Source organism: Hordeum vulgare, chromosome 2H, assembly GCF_904849725.1.
Source record: "Hordeum vulgare subsp. vulgare chromosome 2H, MorexV3_pseudomolecules_assembly, whole genome shotgun sequence".
NCBI lineage: Eukaryota > Viridiplantae > Streptophyta > Magnoliopsida > Poales > Poaceae > Hordeum > Hordeum vulgare.
The window spans coordinates 446,732,107-446,752,555 of NC_058519.1; the positions used below are offsets into that span (position 1 = coordinate 446,732,107).

At 43.3% G+C, this 20,449-nt stretch overlaps 1 long non-coding RNA gene across 1 annotated transcript; it reads right to left on the minus strand.

Moving 5' to 3' along the window:
- Positions 1-2,682: 2,682 nt before the first annotated feature.
- LOC123430231 lies at positions 2,683-4,428 on the minus strand. The gene is made up of 3 exons (XR_006622900.1): positions 4,195-4,428; positions 3,897-4,111; positions 2,683-2,912 (listed from the first exon to the last, which is right to left on the minus strand). It is a non-coding gene; the product is annotated as an uncharacterized LOC123430231 (long non-coding RNA).
- Positions 4,429-20,449: the final 16,021 nt, after the last annotated feature.

Genomic DNA, 20,449 nt, shown 5'->3' on the forward strand with positions numbered 1-20,449 from the left:
CACCCTTCCTGTCGACAACGTGCAAATCAAAATCTTGTAGCAAGAGAACCCATCTGATAAGTCTAGGTTTAGCGTCTTTCTTCTCCATGAGGTACTTAATAGCAGCGTGATCAGTGTGAATAGTGACTTTGGAATCAACTATGTAAGACCTGAACTATTCACATGCGAACACGACTGCTAAAAATTCCTTCTCCCTAGTAGCGTAGTTTCTTTGGGCACTTCCTAGAGTTTTGCTAGCATAGTGAATAACATTCAACTTCTTATCAACTCTTTGCCCTAGGACAGCACCAACAGCATAATCGCTAGCATCACACATGATTTCAAACGGCAAGTTCCAATCAGGTGGTTGAATAATAGGTGCGGTTATCAAAGCCCTCTTAAGTATTTTGAAGGCTTCCTCACAATCATCGTCAAAAACAAAAGGAACATCCTTTTGCAAGACATTGGTAGGAGGCCTAGAATTCTTAGAGAAGTCTTTAATGAACCTTCTATAGAAACCAGCATGACCAAGGAAACTTCTTATACCCTTGATATCTGTGGGGTATGGCATTTTATCGATTCCATCAACCTTAGCCTTATCGACTTCAATACCTCTTTCAGAAATTTTATGTCCTAAGACGTTGCCTTCATTAACCATAAAGTGGCACTTCTCCCAATTCAAGACAAGATTGGTGTCTTTACATCTCTGCAAGATTCGATCAAGGTTGCTAAGGCAATCATCTAAGGAAGACCCATAAACGGAGAAGTTATCCATGAAAACCTCAACAATCTTTTCACAAAAGTCAGAGAATATAGCTATCATACATCTTTGAAAGGTGGCAGGTGCATTACATAAGCCAAAAGGCATACGTCTATAAGAAAAGGTACCGAAAGGGCAGGTGAAAGTGGTTTTCTCCTGATCAGATTGTGCAACTGGTATTTGGGAGAAACCAGAATAACCGTCTAGAAAGCAAAAGTGTGTGTGTTTAGACTGTCTTTCTAGCATTTGGTCTATAAAAGGCAAAGGGTAATGATCTTTCCTAGTGCCTTTATTCAATTTCCTAAAATCGATCACCATCCTATAGCCAGTAATAATCTTCTATGGGATAAATTCATCCTTATCATTAGGGACAACGGTAATGCCTCCCTTCTTAGGGACGCAATGCACCAGACTTACCCAATCACTATGACCCACAGGATAGATAATACCCGCTTCCAGGAGCTTTAGTATTTCTTTTCTTACTACCTCTTTCATCTTAGGATTTAGTCTCCTTTGATGATCAGCAACTGGCTTGGAATCAGGATCAGTTTTAATCTTGTGCTGGCATAGAGTGGGACTAATGCCCTTAAGATCATCAAGAGTATATCCAATAGTAGCATGGTGCTTCCTTAGAGTTTTTAGTAACTTGTTTTCTTCATGCTCTGAGAGGCTAGCAGTAATTATAACAGGATATATCTCTTTTTCATCAAGATAAGCATACTTAAGAGTATCAGGCAACTGTTTAAGCTCGAACACAGGATCACCCTTTGGTGGGGCTGGATCCCCAAGCAGTTCAACAGGCAAGTAATTCTTAAGGATAGGATATTGTTCTAAGACAACTCTATCTATCTCATCCCTTTCATCCATATGCATATCCTTTTCATGCTCAAGCAAGTATTTCTCTAAGGGATCAGTAGGAGGCACACACTACTGGAAACAGAAAATTTGCCATGTGCCTAATCTTTGCCGTGTGCTGACGGTCGGCAAAGAAGTTCTTTGCCGTCAGCTTACAACTACCAGACGGTAAAGAAAAGACTGATGGCATAGAGATGATTTGCCATCTGCCTTTTATTTACCGTCTGCTAACAGATGGCAAATATCCCAAAGGCAGACGGCAAAGAGGTGCCAGCTCTTTGCCGTGTGCCCACAGATGGCAAATATCCCAAAGGCAGACGGCAAAGAGGTGCCAGCTCTTTGCCGTGTGCCCACAGATGGCAAATCATGTTAAGGCACACGGCAAAGGCTCTCTCAACGTTACCCCAAAAAAGAATTAAACGGCGCTCTCTCTCGGCGTTACACCAAAACGAAAGAAACTGACCCGCTCAAAACGAAAGAAACTGACCCGCTCAAAACGAAAGAAACTGACCCGCTCGTCCCGTCTGCCGCCGCCGCCCAGTCCCGTCTGCCGCCGCCGCCGCCGCCCCGCCCCGTCTGCCGCGGCCGCCCCGCCCCGTCTGCCGCGGCCGCCCCGCCCCGTCTGCCGCCGCCGCCCCGCCCCGTCTGCCGCCGCCGCTGCCGCCCCGCCCCGTCTGCCGCCACCGCTGCCGCCCCGCCCCGTCTGCCGCCGCGGCCCCGTCCCGTCTGCCGCCGGTAAGCCATTCCAGGTCCGGCGGGCGACGGCTGGCCCTCTCCCTGTCCCTCCCCTCCCCTCCCCTCCGCCTCCGACCCGCTCCCCCGCGGCTCCGCAATTCCACATCCAGTACTGCATCCAGCCACCCCTTGCGGGCGCGTTGACGGCTCCGCCTCCGGTAGTCCGGCCTCCGTCGTTGAGTCGCCGTCGGGCTCCACCTCCGTCAAGTCTGCATCCAGCCAACCCCCATCCATCTACAAGCAGCAGCCACCAAGGTTAGTGTACATCTGAATTTTAGATGGCATAGTTTTTTACCATGATTTTTCCAGTATCATATGATGCACAGCAGTTCTGTCATATAGAGCAGGCTGCAACAAATATCGTAGAAGGAAAAAAGAAAATATTTCTGAGACTAAGATAAGTTTCTTTCCGAACGACATCTAAAGATGAACCGGGGACCTAAATTGCTGATACTGCTGTGATGAGATTTATATGATGTGGGCGCTCAGGTGCTGTAAGAAAGGCAACTGAGTAAACAGCTTGACCATCATGTGGCTTTAGAATCGATAGAGGCGCTAACTTGCGATCATCCCAAATCTTTACCTGCAAAATAAACCAATATACATTACAAATGTTCTTAGTAAGGAAGATCGGCACTTCTTTAAATAAAATCATGTCTAGCGGGGAAAAGAGAGGTCAACTAATAAGTCAAAAAATTGCTGGCAGCCTCTTTAGTGCTTAACCTAGCAGCTCATGTTAATATTCAACCGACTATTAGCAGTAACCAGAAAGCAGCTGATAACCATCCAATCAAGGTTACACGAACATAGCAGGTGAAACGTACTTCACAGTTTTTCTACGCATTACAAATAGTTTTATATGGTACATATTGCTGTCATGTACAACAATGTAAATGCAGTCAAAATCATCAAATCAAGGGGGGCACAGTCCAAACCACAGATCATATATTTCCAGAATATATGATGACAGGCCCATCCAAACAGCCCTTGACAACATACCAGGAGACATGGTTTGGTTTCCTTTCTTAAGAGAAAGGTGTTTTGAAACGACAAGAGAACAAACTATTAAGATACTAAATTTTTTTTAAAAAAACTCTCCATACCAGAATAAAATAATTAACTCTGCAAGCCTATAGATGGAAAGTTCAGTCACAGTTTAATGATTTAATCAATGGTTGTTTATATGATTTATTCAGTGAAATGGAAGAGGAAACAAGCTTCCATTTTGCTCAGAAGAACTAGAATCTAATGACGCAGTTTCTGATTCCAACAAACAGAAGTTCCTGTACGATAAACACGCAACTCCATAGAAGGCGCAGTGGCATGGAGGCGATGCTGACAGGCTACGTATGGGCATACACCTCTAGTCAAACTGTGTCTCTTGTTTCTTCGTCAAAATTCAACGGCACAGCGGCAGGGCCGGTCCTGAGATTTTGGGTCATAGATATCCATAGTAAAAACTGGTTTTATGTCTAAGCTAGCAGATTCTATAGCAGATTATCAATTAAATATGTGCTCATAATCACTTATATTGTTATTTCCTTTTCAAAAAAAGAAGAAAACTTACATTCTTATCATCTGTTGGTTGCCCTTGTGCCCTTGTCTTCTGGATTATGACTAGTAGTTCCATCAGAACAAATGTCACACCTGGATTCCTTCAACTCCTCATATTACTCTTAAGAAAAATATCAATGCATCCGCTCTGTAACTATATAAATTATTCTGTCATTGCTTTTTCTTCTTTTCCTCACCGGATGCAGATATTTTAGATGGCATGCCATGCTAAAATTTACAGTATCAGAAAATTAGTATATGGGACAAACGCATAGTTACAAAGGTATAAAATCAATGCATTCAGATATTACCTATCACCAGTTTATCAAAGCGGACTCCCAAAACCATCTCTTTTCTGAACTGAGTATGTTGGGATTGCAGTCTAGATCTTAAGCACGTGCCTAAAATTGTGCTAGGACCCGATCTCCATGTAGTATCCCAAGATTGTACATGAGAAGATTGATGATTGAATCTCTGGAGAACACAACACATCAAAGGACATGCTAGAAAAAGAACATAGAAAACAAAATTGAATCCCCGATCAAACCCCCGACGCCACTGACCCCCAACCCCCGAGCCCCGACACCTCTTCGGCCTCTTGTTGACCGAAAAGACCCCAACCCCCGACGCCAGTGACCTTCGACCCCCGATGACACTGACCCACATAGTTATGAGTTAGGTCATATAGTTATGTTAATTATAAAAACATCATATTTGTGTTGATCGGGTGAATTTCAATGTGCAGTTGTTCGACGACCTCCACGTGCGTTGGACGAGCTCCGTCCTTGCGTTTGTTGGTGAGCAAAAATGACTTCTCCTCCTACCCCCTTAATTTGCTCTGTCCCGGTCTTCGTGCCAATGAAACTTGCTAGCTATAGGTTTCTTCAATCATGAGTATGCGTGACCAGTATGCGTCTCCCGTTCGAAAGGGCGACATCTATAAATATGCATTTCTTTGCATATTTATGACCGCCATCCTTTCGAATTGTCCAACATTATCCATGGACAGCCCGAGTATGTGTAGATTGGGTTTGTTTTCCCGTATGCTGTGCTCCGGATCCGATGCGGAATTTCGTCAGTGCCTCCCCTGTTGTTCTCCGGGTACACATCCTCTGTGCTTATTGCCGAGACGTGTATCAGGAGAACAGTGGGGAGGTGCTGTCGAAATTCTGCGTCGCATCTGGAGCAGAGCATGGGAAAACGAACCCAGTCCACACATACTCGGGTGGGATTAGGACCTATCTTTACCTATTGGCGTGTAGGTTGCATGGACGTAATAAAACTGACAAACTTGATTAGCGTATGAATATAGATGATGAATTATATATTTATTTCTTGTGCCCCCATAGGTAGCTAGGCAACATGAGTGATCGTGCTTGGATGTACACTGGTCACCCTAGTCAGAAAGACATGACCCATGAATGGTTAACAAAAACCAGGAGGTTTGTGAGAGCCGCATTTGCAAATGGCCAGCATAAAACATGGTGCCCCTGTCCCAACTGCGACAACTGGAAAAAGCTAGTTATCAAAGCTAGCATCGACCTGGAGGCTCTATGTGATAGACCGTTGCAAAACTTGCGACAACGGAAAGGAAAGCAAAGCATAGCGAAGCCAAAGGCATGGTTCAATCTTGAAAGGCCAGCTATGAGGGAAATGCTATTGTGGGTGAAAATGCGGTTGATGTTCCCTGATGGGTATGCTGCGAATCTAAAGAGGGGAGCGAGTCTTGAGAAATTGAAAATATTTGGGCTCAAGAGTCATGATTGGCACATATGGATTGAGCGGGTAATGCCGGTGATGTTGCGTGGCTTTATCCCTGAGGATGAATGGCTAGTACTGGCAGAGCTGAGCTATTTCTTCCGTTCTCTTTGTGCGAAAGAACTATCGCCTGGCGTGCTAGATGAAATGGAAGAGTTGGCGCCGGAGTTGATCTGCAAATTAGAAAAGATCTTTCCACCGGGCTTCTTTAATCCAATGCAACATTTGATTTTGCATCTCCCGACCGAGGCAAGAATGGGGGGGCCTGTTCAAAATCGATGGTGCTACTCAACTGAGAGGATGCAGAAGACGCTTCGAGCTAAGTGTAAAAATAAACGTAGAATTGAAGCATCGATGGCCGAGGCATTCATTACTGAGGAGGCGGCAAACTTCGTGACAGCACACTACGAAGCCAAAAATCATCATTTGCATAACCCGAAGCCTCGGTACAATGATGGCAATCGAGAAAAAGTTCGATCCAACCTCAGCCTATTCAAAGGTAAGCTCGCACCATCCGGTGCTTCGAAAGGGAAATCGTTGGATGTCGAAGAATGGCGAACCATTTCATTGTATATCTTCACCAACCTAACAGAAGTGCGGCCGTACATCGAGTAAGTTCTCGGTAATTTATTGTTCCGCAACTTCTAATTGCTTTGAACTACTCTTATTCCCGGATATTTGATATAGTCGATACGTCGCCGAATTCTCGGATGGAGCGGTCATCGAAAAGGATTCCGTCGAAGAGTATGAGCTTCTCGCAAAGCATGGAGGCGACTATCCCGGTTTCATCTCTTGGTTCAAACAAAGGGTAATTAATTACCATTAAGGGCCTATTTGATTTGTTGGTCTAATGTGCGGCTAATGCATCCATTCTTTCGTATTAAACTTGTAGGCTGATGCAGAGTCTATGGACGCCGAGTTGAGACAAGTCGCTAATGGTTTTGACTATAAGGTCCGTTCATTTGACAAATACAACATCAATGGGTATCACTTTCGTACCTTTGGCAAAGAGCTATCTATGCCCGACCTAAAGACTACAAATTGTTCTGTCTCTGCTATCGGCGAAGGAGACACCGAGTATTATGGAAGAGTTGAAGCAATTTATGAACTTCTATTCTATGGTGAAAACCCACCGACCGTCGTAGTCTTCAAATGTTATTGGTTTGAGCCGAGGGAGACTAGAAGGACTCATGAACATATAGGACTAGTCGAAATCAACCAAAACACCCACTTAGATGTTCCCGATGTCTATATTATGGCTCAACAGGCGACACAAGTTTTCTATCTACCGTGGGCCTGCCAAACTGATCCAAATCTCAAAGGTTGGGATGTCGTTTATGAAGTGCCACCACATTTTAGACCACCTACCCTCAATGAAGAGGATTACGAACCTCACATTAACCCAGACACATATGAAGGAGAATTTTTCCAAGAAACACGTATGTCCAAAAAACGTTTCAAGAACCGCTCTACTTCACCCCAGAACATTGAAGTAGACAGCGACAGTGAATCCGTCTTAACCCCTGACCCCGAACAGGAAGAGCTGGAAGAAGAAGAGGTTACTGCTGCGGATGACCTGTCACTTCTTGACCGATTACATAATGGTGGCCTTCCACATGTTCTTCGTGATAGTGATGATGATGATGCATTTATTGATGATAGTGATGATCATGATGCATTTATTGACCCCGAAGCATATATAGACGAGGACGATTGTTATTAGTTCATGTCAGGTATTCAACTATTATACTATATATAAATTTTGAGTTCATGTTAGGTATTCAATTTTTATTAGTCATGTTGGTATTTATGACGATGATACACTTAAATTATATACATTTTATTACTCCTGTTGATATATATGTTGTACTAATTTCATTTACTCTTTGTCATGACAGGTGTTGAAAGATGGTGGGAAAGGGTCGAAAGCACGCCGCGGCTGCTTCTTCGTCGGCGGGTGATGGGATGGGTGCTTCCATTCCTGCCTCGCCTCTTCGGAGAGTGTTGCTCTCTACTATGCAAGGAGCGCCCCCCGTGAGAGGAGGTCGACCCCCCGCGAAGCCGAGAGGCACTAAAGGTACATGTTGTATTCATGTTGTTATTTATGTTGTACTCATGTTGTATGCATATTGGTATTTATATACATTTTATTACTCATGTTGGTATTTATGTTGTACTAAAGGTACACGTGGCCGCGGGAGAGGTAGGGCTACACGGTCTTCGCCACCACCCCAAGCTGATTCACCTGAGCACATGACTTCTAGGGTGGATTCGTCTGAGGTGGAGGCTACACGGTCTCCGGTTCACGAGCCTCAGGTCGACGAGCCTTCGACCCACGAGACTCGTGTCCCAGAGGCTTCCTTCCAGGCGACTCCGGAGCACAGCAGAGATGAGGGTACGTCCCAAGAGACCCAGTGGGATACCTGGCCTGAGCCAAGTGGCCATGCTGGTAGCGACGAGGAGCTGGGTGAGGGGGCTACCGTCTACCAGCGTGGTAGTTCGGGGCTCCCGCTCGTGCCAGCGACCCCCGAGCAGAGGTGGTCGATTAGGCCAAATGGGGACAAGTAAGTTAATTTACTCTTATTTAACCTTTTACCTTCGCGTTTTTTCAAATATCTAATGTTTTGGCTTTAATTTGTCATATTGTAGGGGTTGGATTGTTGCCAATGGTGTCCGCAAGCCCAACAGCGTCCTTGGTGTTCTTTGCCGTCAAAACTTCCCAGGGTTTGTTACGTTGCCCGGTCGGGAGCGAGAGGTAGGAATGACCTGGGAGCACTACTTGGGTGCCCCGGCCCCGCCGGAGGTGGAGATCGACGGTGTTTTGTGTGACACGAGGGCGGACATGGTGATCCGAAAGTTCTGGGTAATTTCTCTTTCACACAATTATAAATCAACCATAGCTATTTATTGTGCTAATCGGTGTTGTCTCGTTTGCAGACCTTCTACAGGTGTGAGGAGGGATACGAGGAGGACGCGGCAAAGGTTATCGAAACCGAATGTCGCCGCCTACTTCAAAACTTTCGGCACGAGGCTCGGGTGCAGGCTGTTCGAGACTACTATGCCACGCGGCGTATTAGGATTGACAAGGCGAAGTGCCGTGATGCTAAGATGGTGAAGGAGCATTACATGAAGGTAATTACATATTATTAAGGCTTTGTAGTTAGTTTCCTTGATTTGGTTCTTACGCACTCAAATTTCTATTTATTAACTTAGGTGCCCCCGAGATGGTGTGTGGATAAGATGGATTGTTGGGAGGCCTTGGTGGATCAGTGGTGCTCCGAAACGTGGGAGGCCAGCCACAACAACGGCAAGGAGAGGCGTGGCAAAATGGTTGGCGTGCCACACCATCAAGGGAGCGTCAACTTAATCCAATTTGGCGAGAACTGGGTATGTGGTTTGCTTCATGCCTCATGCAATTCATTCTTAATGCTATCTTGAGCCCTTTACCAATACAATTTTCCTCTCTCTCTCTTTTAGGCGCGTCACAATAAGACGGAGGCGCCACAGATGTACGACCTGTATGCGATGGCCCATACTGCCTCGTACAAGAAGGTCAAGGCATTCTCTGAGTCTGACCTCGAGCATCCAGAAAACTTCACCAACATCTCCTCCCACGACAAGCTTGTGAAGTACAGAGATCACGGGAAGGCGAGGAAAGGTGAGGACTTTAACCCGAGCGAGGGGCCTATTGATCCAGAGCTGGTGATGATAGCTGGCAACGGGAGGCCCCATGGCTCGATCGCCATTGGAGACGGCCTTATACGTTGTCCTAGCACTCTCCGACAGATAAAGGCACGCCAAACGAGCTCTTGTCCGGAGATAACACGTCGTCCACGGCCAGTCGAGCTCGCCATCGAGGTTAGTTTAATGGACTCAACTATCTTTCCGCATTATATTGTGCGTTGGAACCAATATGATTACATTGCTAACAATGAGTTGTGTTGCAGGCTGCTATTCAGAAAGAGAGAGAGGCAATGCAGGCGGCTATAGCGGAGAAGGATAAGGAAATTAGGGAACTGGAGGAGAGGACGACTGCATTGATGGAGGCGGAGAGGGCACGGAATGATGCGTCTAACAGGGCCATATACGAGCTCTTCGTGGTAAGTTTCTTCTTCATGTTATATAAAATCTTGCATTTGAATGTCCGTTTCATTAATAAATAAAAAGTTTGACTTGTCAAAACCAAATGTACAGTCTATGTGCGAGAAGAGCGGCCAAGTCCCTCCGCCGATGCCAGTCATTAACGTGGCGGGGACGGTGAGTTTCATTTCAGTGCAGTGATCTTAAGAGTGTCCTTATGCTAACTATACATTGCAAACGATGTTTGGTGCAGAATATCTCCCGAAACGCATCGCACGACCCTTCTACAGTCGAGCCTTCTCCAGGGCAGCCTTCTCCAGGTGAAACAAGCCAGAGCCACCGTGCTTCACCCTAACTTAGGTATGTTATTTCTAGTGTTTTAATAAAAAATAGCTAGACTTCCATCTAATGACATAATTAGCTTAGTTAGTTCCAAAATAGCTAGACTTCCATCTAATGACATAATTAGCTTAGTTAGCTCAAAAATAGCTAGACTTCCATGTAATGACATAATTAGCTTAGTTAGCTCCAAAATAGCTAGACTTCCATCTAATGACATAATTAGCTTAGTTAGCTCAAAAATAGCTAGACTTCCTCCTCCTCCTCCTCCTCCTCCTCCTCCTTCTTTTACTTCTTCCTTCTCCTTCTTCTTCCTCCTTCTTCCTCCTTCTCCTTCTCCTTCTTCTTTTCTTCTTCTTCTCCTATTCCTTCTCCTTCTCCTCCTCTTCCGTCTCCTTCTCCTTCTTCTTTTCTTCTTCTTCTCCTCTTCCTTCTCCTTCTCCTCCTCCTCCTCCTCCTCCTCCTCCTTCTTTTACTTCTTCCTTCTCCTTCTTCTTCCTCCTTCTTCATCCTTCTCCTTCTCCTTCTTCTTTTCTTCTTCTTCTCCTCTTCCTTCTCCTTCTCCTCCTCCTCCTCCTTCTCCTCCTCCTCCTCCTCCTTTTACTTCTTCCTTCTCCTTCTTCTTCCTCCTTCTTCCTCCTTCTCCTTCTCCTTCTTCTTTTCTTCTTCTTCTCCTCTTCCTTCTCCTTCTCCTCCTCCTCCTCCTCCTCCTCCTCCTCCTTCTGTTACTTCTTCTTCTCTTCCTCCTCTTCTACGTAGCTTAGACTCATCCAAGAAAGGCTAAATAGGCTAATTATCCTACGAAATGACATAATTAGCTTAGTTAGCTCCAAAATGACCTATCTAATAAAAAATGATCTATACTTAGCTAATTATCCTCGAAATGACATAATTTTCTTCAAAAAGGCATTCTTAGCCAATTTAGCCCGAAGAAGGGGACAAAAGGAGAAGAAAGAGGAAAAATGAAAGGTAGGAAGAAGAAGAAGATGAGAAGAAGGTGGAGAGGGAGGAGGATAAGAAGAAGGAGAAGAAGGAGGAGAAGGAGAAGGAGAAGGAGCTCCTCCTTCTCCTTCTCCTTCTTCTTTTCTTCTTCTTCTCCTCTTCCTTCTCCTTCTCCTCCTCCTCCTCCTCCTTTTACTTCTTACTTCTCCTTCTTCTTCCTCCTTCTTCCTCCTTCTCCTTCTCCTTCTTCTTTTCTCCGGAATGACCTATTTTACCCAAGTTAGCTCCGAAACGACCTATAGTTAGCTAGGGTTCCACCTAAATGACATAATTAGATTAGTTAGCTCCTAAATTATCTATACTTAGCTAATTTCTCTCCGAAATAACCTATATATACACTACTTCATCTAGTATTATTTTTCTAACTTTCTTATTTGTCATTTTGCAGATTACCTTCACTTCACGGGAAGCTTGGTTGATGGAATGCTTGAAGATGATTTCTTGTACCATGGGTTGTATTGAAACTATTGTAGTATATGAATATATGAAACTTTGTATGCACGTGGATGAAACTGGTGTAATATATGGTTTGGTACGGATGCAACTTGTATAATATGTATGCATTATGGATCAGAGTTATTTTAATATGGTTATGAGTACGGAAAGAAATTTATTTATGTCAAATATATATATATATATCCTGATTATTGTTAAAAATGCTGGATATAACAAAAAATAAATAAAAAAGGGGCTGGTTCCCCTCTTTGCCGTCTGCCAACACATGGCAAAGGGGGGAAGGCACATGGCAAAGAGGGAATCTGCCCCCTCTCTCTCCCCTCTTTGCCGTCTGCCAACACATGGCAAAGGGGGGAAGGCACATGGCAAAGGGGGAATCTGCCCCCTCTCTCTCCCCTCTTTGTCGTCTGCCAACACATGGCAAAGGGGGGAAGGCACATGGCAAAGGGGGAATCTGCCCCCTCTCTCTCCCCTCTTTGCCGTCTGCCAACACATGGCAAAGGGGGGAAGGCTCATGGCAAAGGGGGAATCTGCCCCTCTCTCTCCCCTCTTTGCCGTCTGCCAACACATGGCAAAGGGTTGAAGGCAGACGGCAAAGAGGGTATCTGCCCCCTCTCTCTCCCCTCTTTGCCGTCTGCCAACACATGGCAAAGGGGGGAAGGCAGACGGCAAAGAGAGGAGGCCTGCCGTTAACACTTAACGGGGACGTTGCAATATATGCCGTCCCATTTACTTTGCCGTCTGCCCCCTCATGGCAAAGATTCTTTGCCGTCCGCTTTGTGAAAGCAGACGGCAAAGAGCCTCTTCACCGGATTTTTTTTTGCCGTCTACTTTGCCATGAGGGGGCAGACGGCAAAGCCTTTGCCGTGTGTGGTTGCCCCCTTTGCCGTCTGCCTTGGCAGACGGCAAATTTCTGAATTTCAATAGTGACAGCAATACAAGATAAGGCAATAGTTTCATCCTTACTAGGCAGCTCTTTTTCATGAGGTTGTCTACCAAACTTGGAGAAATTGAACTTGTGTGACACACCTTGAAAGCCAACAGTGACAGTTTGCTTCTCACAATCAATATGAGCATTGACGGTATTGAGAAAAGATCTACCAAATATGATGGTACAAAAGCTATCTTGTGCGGTAGCAAGAACGAGGAAATCAGCAGGATACTTCGTTTTACCACACAAGAGTTCAACATCCTTGACAATTCCCACAAGGCAGATAGTATCTCTATAGGCAAGTTGAATAGTGACATCAATAGGTTCTATCTCAACAGGTGCAATCTCGTCTTTAATTTCATCATATAAGGATTGAGGTATTGCACTAACACTAGCACCCACGTCACATAAACCATGATAACAATGATCTCCTATCTTAAAAGAAACAACAGGCGTGCCAACAACAAGCCTATGTTTGTCTCTAGCGTGAGGTTTAGCAATTCTAGCAACATCTTCACAGACTTGAATATTATGTCCCTCAACATCGTCGGACAGAAGATCTTTGAAAATAGCAATAATAGGTTCAACTCTAATTTGCTCAGGGGGTGTAGGTGTTCTAATGTAGCCTCTACGTATCACAGTTGAAGCTTTAGAATGATCCTTTATCCTAACACGGAAGGGTGGTTTCTCAATGTAAGCACTGGGAACAATAAGATCATTATAGGCAATGACTTTCTCTTCAACTGGATTGGGTTTAACTATATTGACTTCTAAAGGAGGATGATATTTAAACCACTTCTCTTTTGGGAGATCAATGTGAGCAGCAAATGATTCACACAATGAAGCTACTATCTAAGAGTCAAGTCCATACTTAGCGCTAAAATCACTAAAGGTATTTGTTTGAACAAAGGATTTAATGCAATCAAACTTGAAATTCATACCTGACTCCTTACCTTCTTCAAGCTCCCAATCTTCAGAGTTGCATTTAATTCTCTCCAATAAATTCCATCTGAAGTCAATATCTCTCTTCATAAAAGAACCAGCACAAGAAGTGACAAGCATGGTGCGATCATCATGAAAAAGTCGAGCATAGAAGTTCTGAATGATAATTTCTCTCGAGAGCTCATGGTTGGGGCATGAATATAACATTGAGTTAAGCCTCCCCCAAGATTGAGCGATGCTTTATCTGTCAGGAGGCCAAAAATTATAAATATAATTCCGATCACGATGAACTAAATGCATAGGATAAAACTTTTGATGAAATTCCAATTTCAACCGATTGTAGTTCCATGATCCAGTATCATCACATAGCCTATACCATGTCAACGCCTTATCCTTCAAAGATAAAGGAAAGACCTTCTTCTTGACCTCATCCTCGGGCAAACCTGCAAGCTTAAATAAACCTAAACTTCATCTACATAGATTAGATGCAAGTCTCGATGTGATGTTCCATCTCCTGTAAAAGGATTAGCCAGCAGTTTCTCAAGCATACCCGAAGGAAATTCAAAGAAAATATTTTCAGTAGGTGCAGCAGGTTGAGGAGCAACTATTTGTGCTTCCGTTCGAGGTGAAGATACCCCGAACAAGCCCCTCAAAGGATTAGTATCCATAGTGACAAGTGACTATAAATATCAGCACACTATATGAATGTTTCCTTACCAAGTTCCACTTACCAAAGGCGCTTCACTCCCCGGCAACGGCGCCAGAAAAGAGTCTTGATGACCCACAAGTATGGGGGATCAATCGTAGTCCTTTCGATAATTAAGAGTGTCGAACCCAACGAGGAGCAGAAGGATCTGACAAGTGGTTTTCAGCAAGGTAAAATCTGCAAGCACTGAAATTATCGGTAACAAGTGATTGTGTGGTGAGATGATTCATAGCAAGCAACAAGTAACAAAAGTAGCAATGGTGCCGCAAGGTGGCCCAATCCCTTTTGTAGGAAGGGACAAGCCTGGACAAAGTCTTATAGGAGGAAAAATGCTCCCGAGGACACACGGGAATTTATGTCATGCTAGTTTTCATCATGTTCATATGATTCGCCTTCATTACTTTGATAGTTTGATATGTGAGTGCACTAGCACTTGGGTACTTCCCTTACTTGGACAAGCATCCCACTTATGATTAACCCCTCTCGCAAGCATCCGCAACTACGAAAGAAGAATTAAGACAAAGTCTAACCATAGCATTAAACTAGTGGATCCAAATCAGCCCCTTACGAAGCAACGCATAAACTAGGGTTTAAGCTTCTGTCACTCTAGCAACCCATCATCTACTTACTACTCCCCAATGCCTTCCTCTAGGCCCAAATAATGGTGAAGTGTTTTGTAGTCGACGTTCACATAACACCACTAGAGGAAAAACAACATACAACACATCAAAATATCGAACGAATACCAAATTCACATGACTACTTATAGCATGACTTATCCCATGTCCTCAGGAACTAAAGTAACTACTCATAAAGTATAATCATATTCATGACTAGAGAGGTAATGAGTAGCATCAAGGATCTGAACATAAACTCTTCCACCAAGTAATCCAACTAGCATCATCTACAAAGATTAATTAACACTACTAGCAACCTTACAAGTACCCATCGGAGTCGCGAGACGGAGATTGGTTACAAGATATGAACTAGGGTTTGGAGATGAGATGGTGCTGATGAAGATGTTGATGGTGATGAGTCCCCTCCGATGAGAGGAGTGTTGGTGACGACGATGGCGACGATTTCCCCCTCCGGGAGGGAAGTTTCGCCGGCAGGATCGTCCTGCCGGAGCTCTAGATTGGTTCTGCTCAAGTTCCGCCTCGTGGCGGCGGCAAATCCATGAAAAAGCCTCGTCCTGATTTTTTCCCGGAAGAAACCCTTCATATAGCAGAAGTGGGGGGTCAGTGGGCCAGCTGGGTGCCCACAACCCCCTAGGCGCAGCCAGGGGGTGGTCGCTCCTAGCAGGCTTGTGGCCACCTGCTCACGCCTCTGTGGCACTTCTTCGGCCCGGTATTTTTTATAAATCCGGAAAAAAATCCTCGTTAATTTTTACGTCGTTTGGAGTTGCGCAGAATTGGTATCTCAAACTTGCTCCAATTTCAGGCCAGAATTCCAGCTACCGGCATTCTCCCTCTTCAAGTAAACCTTGCAAAATAAGAGAGAAAAGGCATAAGTATTGCACCGTGAAGTGAAATAACATCCCAAAAAGCAATAAAGATCAACATAAAAGCATGATGCAAAATGGACGTATCAATTGTTGACGATGAAGGCTGAAGATTCCTCTCTCCGGAGCCCCAAACAGACTCCAGATTAGGCCTCCCAATGAACAACAAGAGGTGGCGGCGGCTCCGTATCGTGAAATGCGATGAAACTTCTTGTCTTATTTTTTCTCATAAAATAGGAATTTATAGAGCTGGAATTAGGGTGAGTGAAGTCACGTGGGCCCAACTAAACACCAGGCCGCGCCAGGGGGACCTGGCGCGCCCCGATGTCTAGTGGGCTATTGTGGCCATCCCTCTAGTGGGTCTTTGTTCCATAAATTATCTTTTATTCCAAAAAAGATCTCCAAAAAGTTTTGTTCCATTCTGAGAAGTTTTATTTCTGCACAAAAACAACACCATGGTAGTTCTGCTGAAAGCAACATCAGTCCAGGTTAGTTTCATTCAAATCATGCAAATTAAAGCCCAAAATAAGGGTAAAAGTGATAGGAAAATTAGATACGATGGAGACGTATCAACTCCCCTAAGATTAACCCATTGCTTGTCCTCAAGGAATTTAGTTGGCAAACTGAAAGTGATAAAGAAAAACTTTTACAAACTCTTATGTTCTTGTTTACATATACATGCTTACAGAGCACCTAGGTTTTTCACATAAATCTTAACTAATCATATCAACAATAACCCTTAGAAACTATATTAGCTCATATTAGTGTCATAATCAACTAGGAAGCAAAAATAAGATAGCTCAAACATCAACACCTTGTCAAAACAATCATGATATAATATGACAACAATGTTATCTCGCTAGCCCTTTCTGAGAACGCAACACATAAATGCAGAGCACCTCCAAAGTTCAAGCAGCAAATAGACATTGTAATTCATGGAAAAAGAGATCCAGTCAAGCTGCAAACAACGATTAACTAGACACAAAGCATGAGGATGACAACAATGCTCTCAGGTCCGGTGCTTATTGGAGAAGGTGATAACTCAAAGTAAAAATAAAATAACATGAAAGCAAATAGAAAGTCCCTTTGCAGAGGGAAGCACGTATTTGTAGAGGTGCCAGAGCTCATAGTGAAAGTAAGATATAAATTATTTTGGGAGGTGCACTGGTAGAGGCAGAGTTGTGCATGTCTTTTGATGAGGTGTTGGTTATCGTTTTGGTGGAGTGGACTTTGACGATTCGACTACGAATGTGTGACGGTGTCGCGCCATAGCAATTGCTAAACCAACTCTGAGAGGTTAATGACCACGTCGGAGCATGATCACCCTAACCACAAGGGTCTGTTTCCTGCACGCAAACGAAGAACAAGCAAGATACTAAGATTGCAATCTGGATATTGTGAATATAAGAGGAAATCTTTATTTATGAAAGTGGGGTTATGTGATGCCTCTGTCTGGTCGTTGAACGCAAACGGAGAAAGTGAAGTTGCAGCTATGGAGAAATTGTAATCTAAACAAAACTCAAGTCTAAACGGCGCCCTAAGGGTTGTATATATGGGGGAATAGTGGAGGAATTTCATGACCCCTTGGAGGAGGGGTCAGGATCCGACCCTAACTCAGCTTCCCCACACATACAGACTCTAAAAATAGCCTATAATATGGTATTTCAAAATTACATGGGCCTTCCCAAATATAAGGTGGCACAACGCCTATAATAGCTTATGGACGAAATTTATAAAGTGGCATCTTGAATATTTCATCCAAGCCTTCATGCTCTCCTATGGTGGCTTCAAAGTGCGAAAATCACCAGTGGAAGCTCCATTGTTCTTTCCCATGCGTGCACCTTCTACTCCATGCTTGATCCCGCTCCAATGGATGTCCTTCTTGTCCATGCTATGTCCTTTATTCATAAGCACAACAAAAGTATCTAACTTAGGCAACATCATATGTTCATGAATATTATAAGGATTTCCAAGAAACGAAAGTACCTGGTAATTCAATTGGCGTGCGCGAGCTCTAGTAATTGGTCTAGTATGTATAACAGTTGGGGCTATGGATGTAACAATCGTGTTCATGTCCTCATCATCCACCCCTTCTTGAACTGAAGTCGCCCTCGACGGAAGCTCATCTTCCTCACCCAAATATGGCTTCAAATGTGAAATGTTAAAAGTGAGATTAACCCCAAAATATGCAGGCAGCTCAAGTCTATGTGCATTATCATTTATTTTCTCTAACACCTTGAAAGGACCATCAGAACGTGGCATTAGCTTTGACTTGTGCAAATCAGGAAACCTATCCTTACGCAAGTGCAACCAGACAAGATCTCCCGGTGCAAAGACAACATGTTTTTACCCTTATCTCCAGCAAGTTTATATTTAGCATTCATACACTCAATGTTTTCCTTAGTTAACTCATGCATCTTTAGTATCAAATCAACATGTTCTCTAGCATCAAAATTAACCTTCTCTGAAGATGGAAGAGGTAACAAATCAATAGGTGCATGAGGTAAGAAACCATACACAACTTTAAAAAGTCACATCTTAGTAGTAGAATGCCGCAAACAATTATAAGAAAATTCAATATGAGGCAAGCATTCTTCCCACATTTTCATGTTTTTCTTCAAAACAACCATAAGTATAGTAGACAATGATCTATCGACTACTTCAGTATGTCCATCAGTATTGGGTGACATGTAGTACTAAAAAGCAGTTTTGTCCCCAACTTAGCCCATAAACATCTCCAAAAGTGGCTAAGAAATTTAGCATCACGTTCTGAAACAATCATATTTGGCACACCATGCAAGCGAATAATTTCACGAAAGAACAAATCTGCCACATTAGCAGTAGGATCACTTTTATGACATGGTAAAAAGTGTGCCTTTTTTGAAAATCTGTCCACAACAAAAAATTTGATATCCCTCCCCTTCTTTGCTCAAGGTAAACCTAAAACAAACTCCATATATATATCCTCCCAAGGAACACTAGGTACAGGCAAAGGCATATATAAACCATGAGGATTGAGTCGTGACTTAGCTTTTTGACATGTCGTGCAGCGAGCAACAAAACGCTCAACATCTCGTCGCATCTTTGGCCAAAAGAAATGTGTAGCAAGTACGTCCTCCGTCTTCTTTACTCCAAAGTTACCCATCAGTCCTCCTCCATGCGCCTCCTGTAACAACAAAAGACGAACAGTGCTTGCTTAAATGCATAGCTTGCTAGCACGGAACACAAATCTTGTTCCATGTTATCCCTTCTTTACAATTCTCCAACACATCTTTAAAATCCGCATCATGCACATATTGATCTTTGATGGTCTCCAAACAAAATATTTTATAGTCAAGTTGTGAAAGCATAGTATAACAACGAGACAATGCATTCGCAATAACATTTTAGTTTCCCTTCTTGTGTTTAATGACGTATGGGAAAGTCTCAATGAATTCAACCCATTTAGCATGTCTACAATTCAGTTTTGCTTGACTTTTAATATGTTTCAATGATTCATGATCAGAATGTATGACAAATTCTTTTGGCCATAAATATTGTTGCCATGTTTCCAAAGTCCAAACAAGAGCATACAATTCCTTATCATAAGTGGAATAATTCAGACTAGGCCCGCTAAATTTTCTAGAAAAGTATGCAACAGGTTTACCATCTTGTGATAGCACACCTCCTAATCCAATTCCACTAGCATCACATTCAAGCTCGAAAGTGTTATTAAAATCAAGAAGTTGGAGTAAAGGATCATGTGTTAACTTATCTTTCAAAACCGTGAAGGCTTCTTCCTATGCGGTACCCCAAGCATAAGGCACATCCTTCTTTGTCAACTCATTGAGAGATGGAGCAATGGTGCTGAAATCTCTCACAAAACGCCTATAAAACCCGATGAGTCCCAGAAAACTCCTCACTTGTGTGACCGTTTTGGGCTGCGTCCAACTCTCAATAGATTCAATCTTGGCGTTATCAACTTCAATTCCCTGTGGAGTAACAACATAGCCAAGAAAAGATACTCGCTCGATGCAAAAGGTGCACTTCCCAAGGTTACCAAACAAACGTGCATCACATAGACCAATAAAAAAAGCACGCAAATGATCCAAGTGTTCCTCCAAAGATATATTATAAACCAGTATATCATCAAACTAGACTACAACAAAGCGTCCAATGAAAGCACGTAAAACCTCATTCATTAATCTCATGAAAGTGCTAGGTGCATTAGTTAACCCAAAAGGCATAACTAACCACTCATATAATCCAAACTAAGGTTTAAATGTTGTTTCCCATTCATCCCCCAATTTCATGTGAATTTGATGGTATCCACTACGCAAATCAACTTTGGAGAAAATTGTAGATCCACTTAATTCATGAAGCATATCATCTAGCCTAGGAATAGGATAACAATAATGAATAGTAATATTATTAATGCCTCTACAATCAACACACATACACGATGTACCATCCTTTTTTGGCACTAGAATAATAGGAACATCACAAGGACTAAGAGATTCACGTATATAACCTTTGTCGAGCAGCTCGTGTAGTTGACGTATAATCTCCTTCATCTCCTCTAGATTGGTGCGGTATGGTACACGGTTGGGTAGCGATGCACCGGGAATTAAGTTAATGTGATTCTCAATCCCTCTAATAGGTCGTAATCCTGGTGGCATGTCTTGCGGAAAGACGCAATGAACTCCTGAAAATGTTAATGATAGTAGGAGGCAAAGTGGGAGTCATGTCCTCGAATGAAAATAATACCTATTTGCATACAAAAGCATAGCAAACAGATGTAGTAACATCCAAATCAGTAATATCAGATTTAGTGGCAAGTAAAGAACCGCTCTTCAGTTTTATTTCAGATGC